Source organism: Megascapheus bottae, chromosome 9, assembly GCF_031878675.1.
Source record: "Megascapheus bottae isolate mThoBot1 chromosome 9, mThoBot2.hap1, whole genome shotgun sequence".
Classification (NCBI taxonomy): Eukaryota; Metazoa; Chordata; class Mammalia; order Rodentia; family Geomyidae; genus Megascapheus; species Megascapheus bottae.
Window position 1 is genome coordinate 42,711,521 of NC_143517.1, and position 12,596 is coordinate 42,724,116.

Consider the following 12,596-nt stretch of genomic DNA (forward strand, 5'->3'; position numbering starts at 1 on the left):
TTAAGCCTTGATTCATAAATATGAACCCTGTGATTTATAAATATGAGCCTAGATTTATGTATCTGTTTTTGTGCCTTTATTTAGAATGGTTAGGAAATGATTAGGTGAATGTTGTTTTATGTTAATATAGAAAGTTAACATTCCGTTAGTGTTTAAGAATGTGTAACTTTTCTTATGTTGTCAATCAGAAGTCATCACTCAAATTGTGGGGCAGTTAAGATGAGATGGGGGAAGAATATACATTGCTAACATGCCAACTTGGAGCTCAAAATATATTTTCCTAAGAAACATCCTTAAAAGTGGCAATTAAATAGAATACTCATGGTTATTATTTGTATAGGCAATAGGAGAGATGCCTGTGGCTTCTTAGAAGCAGCTGGTGGGGAATGAGAAGGAATACCTCAGCAGGCAAAGCCTAGCTTCCATGGGTTATTTAGTCCATAGACCCCATTCAGAAAACATTGCATACTCTAGCTCAATATAAGATGATTATGTATTGAAGAATTTGACTACTGTGGGAGTGGAAGAGGGATTGTACATTGTAACAAGTAGATGAGACTGTAGCTTAGACATTATCTTGGAACTGTGTTAATTTCAAGCCTTTTTTAAAATTTTCTTGTTAGTGCTGGGTTTTGAACTCTGGTCATCAAGCCTGCTAGGTCGGCACTCTTGAAACAAACTCTCAGGTGCGCTCTCTCCCTCCCCCCTCATTATTTCTTAGAGTCTTGCTTTTTTCCTGGAGTCAGCCTCCAATAACATTCCTCTACCTATGCCTCCTACATAACTGAGATTATAGATGTACTTCGTTTATGCCCAGTTTTGAACCTTTAATCTCCCTCCTCATTTTTGTTAGCATTAAATAGTTTCCCAATGATCTTCATTTTGACACATTTGTATTTGCGTAGTGTTTCTTGATCAGACTCACCTTCTTATCATTCTCCCTCATTGCCCCTTCCAAACCATTCTCAATAAGCTTGCCCTCATGCATGTTCATAAGCGAGCCTCTACTTTTTTTAACCTCATTTATTTTGAGATGACACCTAAAAGTTTCATCTTATTTACAAATTGCAAAGGGAACTAATATTGTATATTATCAATATTGATATTTTACTAGTGTGTGTGTGTATTTGTGTGTGTGTGTGTGTGTGTGTGTGTGGTGCTGGTAGTGAGATTTGAACTTAGATTCCTATATTCTTCTCGCTCATTGCTCTTTTCCTGCTTAAAGCCAGTATTCTACTACCACTTGAACCATATCTCATATCCCAATAGTAAGACTCCTACATCCTTTAAAAATTTTTCTTAATACAATCTAGATAGTTTAGTTTGAAAACTTTAATGAGTGTAAAAAAGCTTTTTGGGCCACTGAAAAATTTCTTTACCTGTTTTGCTTTGAATTTTGATGTCCATTCCAATTCCTGTACAGAATTTTTGGCTGGTTTGCCAGTCCTGGGACTTGGACTTTGGGCCTGGGTGCTGTTCCTGAACTTCTTTTGCTCAAGGTCTACACTCCACTTGAGCTACAATTCTGGCTCCCCCCTCCACCCCCAGTAAATTAGAGATGAGTGTCTAAGACTTTCCTGCCTGGACTGGTTTGGAACTGTTCTCCTCAGATCTCAGCCTGTTGAGTAGCTAGGATTACATATGTAAGCCATCAGTGCCTGGCTGAACGTATCTTTTTTTTTTTTTTCTTTCATGTCTTGGGGCTGGAACTCAGAGCCTGGGCACTGCCCTTGGGCTTTCTCAAAGCTAGCACTCTACCACTTGAGCCATAGCACCACTTCTGGCTTTTTCTGTGTATGTGGTGCAGATTTGAACCTAGGCAAGCACTCTACCACTACGCCATGCTCCCAGCCCCTGAATATATCTTTTTAAGACCACTATTTTGTTATCTGTTTTTTCTAAAATATGAATACTATTGAAATGAAACATTAGGAAATTTTGGTGGCTACAAGGTTTATAGTTTTGAAGAGATTCTATTGGATTCAGTTTAATTATGGTAATCAGAAGTACACAAATACACAATTTACTAAAATCAGAAGTAGACATTTTGATGAACAGTTATTAAAAATGAATGAATCTTTTACAAGAAACAGTTCTCAAGAATGATTAATTTTGATTTTCTTTCAAAGTTGTTCATAGATCTGTGGACTAATATTATTCATTTCTGACTGATAGAATTTTGTGCCAATTCTATGTCTTTTATTTTCTTAGATGTAATTATGAAAGAAATTTGTTCACAGTAATGCTTAGATGTGAATAAAGAGTTTAGTTATAAGAATTCACTCAATTATTTGAGTGTTCAAATTATGTGAGAAAAATGTAGAAATCTGTTATAAAAATTATTTTTGATTGTATATTTTGGGTTTTTCTAGAATTTGTTTAGAAGCACAGAATAGCACACATTAGGCTGTACAACTTATTACCCTTTTAGTGAGTCACCTTGTCAGTTTCTGGGAAGTATACCAAAAAAAGAATTACCAAGAATTGTCAAATGACTACTCTTAGTACTCTTGAACTTGGAGACACAGATGCTCAAAGATAGATGAGATTTAAGCCAGTATACTAAAATGACATGGAAATTGTTATTTTTAGTACTTTGCCCAATTACCATTTATATTAATAAAATGATTTTGCATTTTCACATTTTAAGATTGTATGTTTGAAAACATGGAACAAATTAGATAAAGAAAAAAAAATAATTTCTGTTGTCAAACCAGTCAAATGAAACTTGGTCAGTAAACCACTACCTTACTTTTCAAGTTAGTTAAGTTTTCATATGCATCCTTTGATAAACCTTTGATAATATTTTGGTTTGTTAGTTGATGTGCTTTTTTGTTTGTTTTTTAGAAAGGGTGTCACCATGTAATCAACTGGCATTAAGCTCACAGTTCTCCTATCTCAGATTCTTGAGTGCTGGGATGATAGGCTTGTGCCACCATGCTTGGCTTAATGTGATTTCTTACTGTGACAAAAACTATGTGTGAGTGGGATCTATTTACTTATGTTGTACTTGAAAAAAATTAATTCCATTTATTAATATTAGTAATTCCTATTTTAAGATTACATCTGATATTCCAATCAGGATGCAAAGGTTTTTTTTTTTTTTTTTGCCAGTCCTGGGCTTGAGCTCAGGGCTTGAGCACTGTCCTTGGACTTTCTCGAGGCTAGAGCTTTACCACTTGAGCCTCAGCACCGCTTCTGGCTTTTTGCTATATATGTGGGGTACTGAGGAATCGAACCTGGGTCTTCGTGCATGCTAGGCAAGCACTCTATCACTAGGCCAAACTCCCAGCCCCATGGATGCAAGGTTTTGAGAAGAGTTTACGAATGTTTTAAACTTACAGTTATTATCCATAAAGTTATTTCCTGAGATTACTCACTCTATCCATAGAGATCTTTATATAAAATTTGCTAGCTAAAGCCAAAACAACATAAGTATGATTATTCAGAGTTTTGAAATCCCTTCACTGTCAATTCCTGGGCACCATTTGTTGCTCGTATTTTCATTAGCTATCTTCTCATTATGATTGGACATGAGTAGTGACATCTACAGATAATGAGTCTATGGTACTGTCTCTCTAACAGTTCTTGTCACAATCAGAATGAATCCACTAGCAATTTCGTGAATTCTATTAAGTAGGGTGCTATTGTTGTGAGAGTTTAATGAAATTGTACTAATGAGTTACCTCCCAAAAAGTAGCCTTGTTACTTTTGTAGCATAATATTTAGTTAGCATTTCACCATCATTGCTTCTAGATTCACATTCATTGTGGTAAAGTGTCATCTTTACCATCTGTTAGCCTTTGTAGAGTTATATCTGATTCTCTTCTTTTTGTAAGGTTTCCTCTTTCAATATTTCCACACTCTTATCTCCATTTTTAATGAAGTCTTCAAGGTGAATATATTTTCTATTTTAAGGAAAATTTAACTTACATCATCTATTTTGAAATTATGATTTTTACTCTAATAGTCCTGGAATGACTTATAATATATAACTTATGTATTGTAAGGTGTAAGTTCTAAATCCTAGAAAAAAAGACTATTGACTAATAATACAATTTTATTTCCTCTATTGAATCATGAATATGCCATAGCAAGTAAATATTCTAATTAATTTTCATTACATTGTATAATAAAGAATAGTCATATTATTATTTAAATTGAGTCTAATTTTAGAATGTTATTATATTTTGAATGGAAGTTGGACTTTTAGAGGATAAAAGTGGATTAATGTAGCAATAAGCAGTGAATCCAGTTGAGCCAGTTTGAACTACAGTACTACAGCACAGACTAGTGGGACAATTGGGTAACTGCATCAGTGTTCACTTTCCTTCATTTTAAGAGGAACCCACAACTAATTCCACTACTTGGCATTTACCCAACCATCCAGAAACAAGGGCATACTAAATCCACTAGCACAACAATGTTCATTGCAGCACTATTCACCATAGCAAAGATATGGAACCAACCTAGATGTCCCTCAGTTGATGAGTGGATCAACAAGATGTATTTGTACACAATGGAATTCTATGCTGCTGTCAGAAAGAATGACATCGCCCCATTTGTTAGGAAATGGAAAGACTTAGAAAAAATCATATTAAGTGAAGTAAGCCAGACTCAAAGGAACTTAGGCTCAATGGTTTCCCTCATTCGTCATAATCAGTAGAAACCTTGGGCTCTACTAGCAGAGATCTGCAATAGAGCAAAATCTTGATACATAAGGCCATATAGTATGAAGCTAATTGAAAGGACCTCCAGGATATTGAAACAAAAGCCATATAACGAATGATTGTTGTCCTTAATGTACTATGTTGTCTCTCATCTCCTTTGCTGTCCCTTGGTTATCTCATATTGTTATAGTATCTCACTTTGTTATCTGATATATTGAATTTATTTGTATTTGGTTATTTGAAATTTGATAGGGAAGGGGGGGAAAACCAAGACGGGTGGGGGGTGTGGGGGGGGAGGGAAATGGGTACCAAGACATGTGAAAGGGTATCAATGTACGTGAATTAATGCACCTTCTATCTGGCAAATATCATGTAACCCTTTTACTAATTACAATAAAAAAAGCAAAAAAATAAATATAAATAAAAAAAACACAAAAAACCCTTACGTAGCTGTACCATATAGCAAAGCAACTTATGAATACAATATATCTTGCTCAGTGTCACCTCATTCAACCTTCTCATCCATCCTTTCCCTACTTCCCCTTTCCCTCACTCTTCTTAACTTGGAGGATTTACATTGCATTCTTGTTTGCATTTCCCCATCTCGTATTCATTAGTCTACCCCTTCTCCTTAGCCCCACTCTACCCCCTTTGAGTACCTACTTCCTAGTGTTTTATTTTGCTAAACTTTGATTTTGACTTTGTAAGCAATTATACTATTTGAGATTTCCCTTAAAGGTATTGTATTTTAGTTAATACATTTGTATACATATGTATCCCACACAACATAGTTATTTATGAGTTTGTCAGCTAAATCTATCTTCAATAAAAAGGGAAAAACATAGATCCTTTGTCTCTCTGGGCCTGATTTACTTCATGTAACATACTTTTCTTGTAAGTCTTCCATTTGTTTTCACATGGTACAATATCATTCTTTCTAATGGGTGAATCAAATTCTAATGTGTATGTATGCCCCATTTTCTTGATTCATTCATCCATTGAAGGGTATCTGGGATGATTTCATACATTGACTAAGGTGAATGGTGCTGTAATAAACATTGTTGTGCTGGTAGCTTTATTATATCTTCATTTGTAATCCTTTGGGAAAATGCCCATGAGTAGAATTGCTGGACATTGGATAGTTTTATGTGTATTTTTTTGAGCAACCTTCATACTGCTTTAAAGAGTAATTGAACAAATTTACATTTCCGTCAACAATGGCTAACTGTTCCTTAACAATTTTGTCCAGGCTAGTTCTCTACTTCTTTACTTTTGGATTTTTGGTTAATCAGAGGTAAGATTCTCATGACTTTCCTGCCCCAGTTGGCTTTGAAGCTTGATTCTCAGAGCTTAGTCTCCTGAGTAGATAGGATTATAGACATGAGTCACAAGCAACCAACTAGATTATTTTCTCAATAAGCTAGCTTCTTTTGGGAATTAAAGTAATAGGTGGTTTAAAGGAAGATATGATATAGATAAAGTGGGAAGACTGAAGTATATTACTTCAAGTTTAAGAGTGTTTGAAGAAAAGTATTACATATATAGACTGAATATAAGGAAAATCCTGCCACTTATTTTGTATAGTAAAAGCAAACAAAAATGACTGAAGTAAGTCTAATAGATGATCAAAGATAGGCTCTGAACTCTCCCTTCTAGGATGCAATCCTAGAGGAGGATGTAGATTGATTAAATTGAAGAATAACCATTTCTTACCTTAATATCTTGACGTTTTTTTGGATAGGATTCATCTTTCAGGATGTCCTTGTACCTTTGTACCCATAGGTAGGTACTTCAGAGTGAACTCAGCAGTTCACCATGGTTAAGAAAGACAAAAAAAAAAAGATCAGAATTTACTTTTTTGAACTATCCTTAGTTCTGCTCTCGCACATAGGATGTAAAGATAACTACATGTGTTGGCAGTGATCTCTTTCTTCCCAAAGACAGCACAGTGAAATGTGATGTAACTTTGTTGAAGATGCTAAGGAACACATGACTTGGGTACAGGTTGGATAGCTGATTATTCAGAGACTAAGAAGAATCAGCAGTGCCTGTAGGAGTTGACATGAGGGCAATTTAATAGAGAACCTCCATTTTCTTTCTTTTCTTTTATCTTTCTTTTTTTTTCTTTTTGGTTGGTCTTGGATCTTGAACTCTGGGCCTGGGTGTTGTCCCTGAGCTCTTCAGCTCAAGGCTACCATCCTACCCCTTGAGCCATGGTGCCACTCCGGTTTTCTAGTGGTTAATTGGAGATAAGAGTCTCACATTCTTTAGTGCCATGGCTGGCACTCAATCCTCAGATCTCACCCTCCTGAGTAGCTAGGATTACCACCTAGGAGCCACCGTGCCCAGCTTTCTTTTGAGAATAGCAGAACAAGAAATACTACAATCAGAAGTAAGGAATTTATCCAAAGGAGCTACTTGTTAGACTGAAACTAAGTTGAGTGACTAAGGAAAAATGTGGCATAATGACAAGGAGCTATGTCAGAAACATAGATGGACATGTTTTTGTTTTTCTACAACGTAAGAATTTATTAAATTGTAACTGTAAATTCACAAGCTACAATAGTGATTGTCTACTGGCTTTACTTGTGACTACTGAAAAACACAGATTCCTTTATTCTAATCTTAATTACCAACATTAACTCTTAGATCACACATTATATTTTATGCAATTGTACATATGCCACCCATGTGTGTTACATATATATGTGTGTGTTATAGAATGGCCAGGAAAGGGTTGAAAAGCTACAGAGTGCAGATTGGGCCATCCTGAAGGCAAAGATGCAAGGAAAGTCTCTGTAGAGAACCATATAAGTAGTTTTAAAATGATCATATATGAATCTGAGGTGGTAGGCAGTTTTGAGTGCCAATTTGAAGTGGGCCATCTGACACTGACAAGAACTACACTTGAGCTGGAGCCTAGGGACAGAGATAAGAGTCTTTTACTGTGGGCAGTTTCCTTGGGTAAGTTTTGTAGCAAGTGACTAAGAGATGGCTCAGAATGCTTGTCAATGTGCCAGTCTTGGGATGCCCCTTCTCTTGGTAGTATTGGCGATTGAACTCAGGGCTTTTCACTTGCTAGACAAGTACTTTAGTATTTTTACAACATTTCTAAGCTCCTTTTATATTTCCAGATGAAGAGATTACATTTGTTATGATTGATAAGCTCATTTATCTATACATTCACAGATTCAATTCCTTGCTTTAAGGAGTACATTATTTATTAATTTGTGCATCATTGTGTGCTGGCAGATAGTAAGTGTTAGATGAAGTGATGCTGCATTGACAGTTACTTTCAAAATAGAGCAACTTAGAACCAAACTGTTGCTTTTAAAAGGTTAGGCATGGCTTGAAAACTGCTGTTACATACACCTGAAAGTACCTCAAAGCTAGCTCAGCAGCCTGGGCTTGTTCTCTTCATGTGCTGTCGAGGCAATAGAGAAATAAGCTCCATTTTCTTAGTGACCATTTTTTCAAAGTCAGCAGAGAGTTTGTAACTGCAAAACTTGGAAATGCCTGGGGTTTAAGCTTCATCTGTACTGCTTCTTCTTTCTGAGACATTAATGGAATTAACTAGTCTTTCCTGCAAGAACCTACAAATACGACTGTAGGCCAGAGATACTAGGCTTGCAATACATGGGAACCTACATGGGGATCTGAGGACAATCTTGCTACTTATCTCAGGGATATCAGGTGTGACAAATTTCTGATTTTTTATTTAGTATAAGGATTATATCTCCTAAATGTTTAAGTAGTTTATTTGAAAGTATAATTCTGTGGGACATGCAGAGGTACATCATTTTTCAATCCATTATGTCATGCTGGAAGAGAGGGTTGTAGGTTACTTATCTCAGTGCCCTTGATTGCCTCTAAGAAACAAGACACCGGATCTGATGATAGAAACATAGCTTGGTTGAGCCATTTTGGACTTGCAGGCCTCTTACAGGTCTCCTCTACTTCCTTGTTTTTTTTTTTTCCTCCAAACATGGCCAAGGCCAGAAGAGAAGAATTTATCAAGAGATCTATGATGTGAATGCATTCCTGTATAAACCATATATGTGTTGTTTCTTAGTGTACTTTAAAGCCAAAGCAAACTTTCTTTTTCTGAGCAATGTTTACCAGATTTTAGCATAGTTTTTACCATCTACTACTCATTTGAATCCATAATTGCTGAATTAATATTATTTTTTATCTGTAAATAAATGGAAATTTATAGTATACATCTAATTTTTGTGGTAAATTACAACTTCATTTATCTGCTGATACTGAACTATCCATTTGAATCCATAATTAGTGAATTAATATTAATAGTTTTTCATCTGTAAATGAAATGAAATTTGTAGTATAAATCTAATTTTTATGGTAAATTACAAATTAATTTATCTGCTGATACTGAATGTATTATTATATATAGTGTTTTGTTTTTTTTCCAGTCCTGGAGCTTGAACTCTGGGCCTGGGCGCTGTCCACCTCTTCAGCTCAAGGCTACCTTCCCACCCTTGAGCTTCAGCCCTATTTCCTATTTTCTAGTGATTAATTGGAGATAAGAGTCTCACATTCTTTAGTGCCTGGGCTGGCTTTGAACCTCGATCCTCAGATCTCAGCCTCCTGAATAGCTAGGATTACAGGTGTGAGCCACCACGCCTGGAGCATATAACATCTTTTCTCTTTCCCCTTCATGTAACTCTTATGCTTCTTTCTTTCTTTTTTTTTTTTTTAAAAGATGGGGTTCTAATTATGTTGTATTGGGGTTTTTAGTCCTCAGTACCTCCCTTACACCCCGACCAGGACAGGCCGAGAAAGGAGAGGGCTGACTGACTGCCCGCACCCAGCCCTCCCTCACGGGAGAACAATCAGACGTGTCAGGGAGACCAGTCAAGGCAGGAACTCGTTTATTGAGGAAGTACATTCAGCTAATTTAGGGTTCAGGAGCCTATCAGCACAAAGGTGGGCAGCGCAGGGGAGGTCCATGTGTTTACTCTCACTATAGGTCTCAGCAGAGAGTGATAAAACAATAACACATTCATACCCAATGGTAATCAAGTCTCAGCAGAAAGTGATTTACAATACCGATGATATAGCTCAAAATTAGGCATGGTGTTGATCCATGACAGCTCATTTCTTTGTGTGGTTATCTTACTCAGTGATGCAGATTCATGGGCCAGCCTGACTCTGCACTTGGCTTCCAACAATGTTGTCAAGGCTGGCCTGAATATTTTTTCTTCCTGCCCCAGCCTCTGAGAACTGGGATTATAGTTATGAACTAGCATATTTAGATCATGTTGATCATTTTTGTGGTTTTTAAACTATTCATTTACTTTATTGTTATAATACAAGTGATGTACAAAGAGATTACAATTACATGTGTCGGGTAATGAGTGCATTTCCTTTTGCACTGTGTGTCACTTCCCTCATTTTCTCCCAGTCTGTCTCTCCTATCTCCACCCATGACTTGTATAGTTCACTTCCATCAGAATTCAGTGAGCTCTACTGCTGTACTTTTTCACTCTTTTTTCCTCAAATTCTGTACCCTCTCTTCAACCCTTCTGATGATGTACAGTTGAATGCACTATACTCAGGATAAAGAAGACAGAATCATCAAAAACTAAAAAACTAAAAGAAAAAAAAACGGAGGTCTTTTGTTTGCATATCTTGGAATTTGTTTCAGTATGTTTTTTTTTTTTGCCTGTCCTGGGACTTGAACTCAGGGCCTGAGCACTGTTCTTGGGCTTTCTCAAGGCTAGAGCTCTACCACGTGAACATCACTTCCATCTTTTTCAATATATGTGATACTGAGGAATCAAACCCAGATCTTCATGCATGCTAGGCAAGCACTCTACCACTAGGCCATACTCCAGGACCAGTATGTATTTTTTATATAGATATGAAGAGGTACTTAGGCATTGTACCTTTGTGTTTCTCTCCTAAGAGTATCCTCTTTTCTCACTATGTGAATATCTAGAATACTGTGATTTTCATATCTCAATGTATTTTAAGTCTAATTTCTGCATATTAGTGAGAACATGCACCATTTGTCTCTCTAAGCTTGGCTTACTTAACATGATTTATTCTAGTTCCAACCATTTCCCTGCAAATGTCATTATTTTATTCTTTCTAATAGCTGTGTAAAATTTCATTGTGTATAGATACTGTACTGTTTGGATCCACTCATCTGTTGTGGGACATGCAGCTTGCTTTCATCTCTTGGACTAGCGCCTCAGTGCACATGGATCTGCAGGTGTCTTTAGTATATCCAGGCTCATGATGATGTTCAAGTTAGATGCTGAGGAGCAATATGTCTGGGTTGCAAGGATGGTTTATGTTTAGTTTATTGAGGAACCTCCAGACTCCAACTAGAGTAGTTATTTTTATGGTTTTTATTAATGCTTTTTTCAGCCTCACCAAAGAGGTTTGTAGAACTAGGCATTACTATTCAGTGACAAATGTGGTTCATTAAAACCTTATGTCATAATGTGAACAGTGATTTAAAAATCAGCATATTTAGGATTGAAAGGTAATATAATACCTTATATTTGAAATCCTGAATTGTCAAGATTTTTTATATATTTTTATTATAATTAATAGAAGGGTTACATTATATTCACCAGATAGAGGGTGCATTACTTCACATACATTGATACTCTTTCTCACATCTTGGTCCTCATTTCCCTCCACTACCCCGGCCCCTCATCTTGTTTTCCCCCCTTCCCTGTCCGATTTCAGATAACTAAATATGCATATATACAATATATCAGATAACAAGGTGAAATACTGTAACAATATGAAATAGCTAAGGGACAGCAAAAGAGATGAGAGATAACATTAAGGACAACAATCACTCATTATGTGGCTTTTGTTTCTACATCCTGGAGCTCCTTTCATTTAGCATCATACTATATGGCCTTATGTATCTAGGTTGTGCTAGTGGCTTTAGTATGTCCTTGTTTCTGGACGATTGGGTAAATAAGGCCTACATTTTTTTGATAAATACAGGGCCAGTTATATCACTAGGCTTGAACATATTCATGGATATTTATATGCATACTTATATCTAAGATATTTTAATCGCATTTGTCATGAAATATGAAGATACTAGGAGCTAGCCATTTAGAGGGGCCTAAATGATATAGTGAGAAAAAGGTCAATGAATGGGATAGCCTAGGAGTTTCAGAAAGATATTAACACACACTCTTGAATAGTATTCATCACAATCCTGCATAAATTATGCTTGGTGGGTGTTAACAGATGGGGAAAATAAAGTTAGTAATGCTTCCAACAGAAATGCCACTACATGTACCATGAATAGTTCCTACTAAGGTGAACTGTGGTAAGAATATTCATGTGCTCCTTTGGGCTTACTGAGCCCTCAGGAAATATTTGCAACCCATGCATGTATTGAGTTGAGAATCTTTGTCACAAAACAAACCTTGATTCTCAAACTCAAATATCAGAATCATTTGGAGAATTTGGCAGGGGAAACATCACGGATTTCTGTGCCCTTCACCCCAAGTTTTCAATTCAGTAGGAGATCTGGGGTACGGGGATCCAAGTGGGACTTATTTTAGAAATATTTGGCATAGTGTGTCACTTAAATATACATAATAATCTGTTTAAAACAAAGTTAAAATTTAAGTTTATTTTACAATTATTTTGTAGCTCTGTATCTAGTGTGTCTTTCACCTTAAAAGAGGCCTGGTGGGCTGGGAGTTTGGTCTAGTGGTAGAGTGCTTGCCTAGCATGCACGAAGAACCGGGTTCAATTCCTTGGTACCACATACATAGAAAAAAGCCAGAAGTGGTGCTGAGGCTCAAGTGGTAGAGCTCTAGCCTTGAGAAAGTCGAGGACAGTGCTCAGGCCCTGAGCTCAAGTCCAGGACTGGCAAAAAAAAAAAAAAAGAAGCCTGCAATATATGTCAGTCATAAGATG

At 36.4% G+C, this 12,596-nt stretch overlaps 1 protein-coding gene across 38 annotated transcripts in view; it reads left to right on the top strand.

Annotated features, from left to right (window-relative positions):
• Rims2 (regulating synaptic membrane exocytosis 2) overlaps nt 1-12,596 on the top strand; it is a 385,455-nt gene that overhangs the window by 98,761 nt on the left and 274,098 nt on the right. The window lies entirely within an intron of this gene.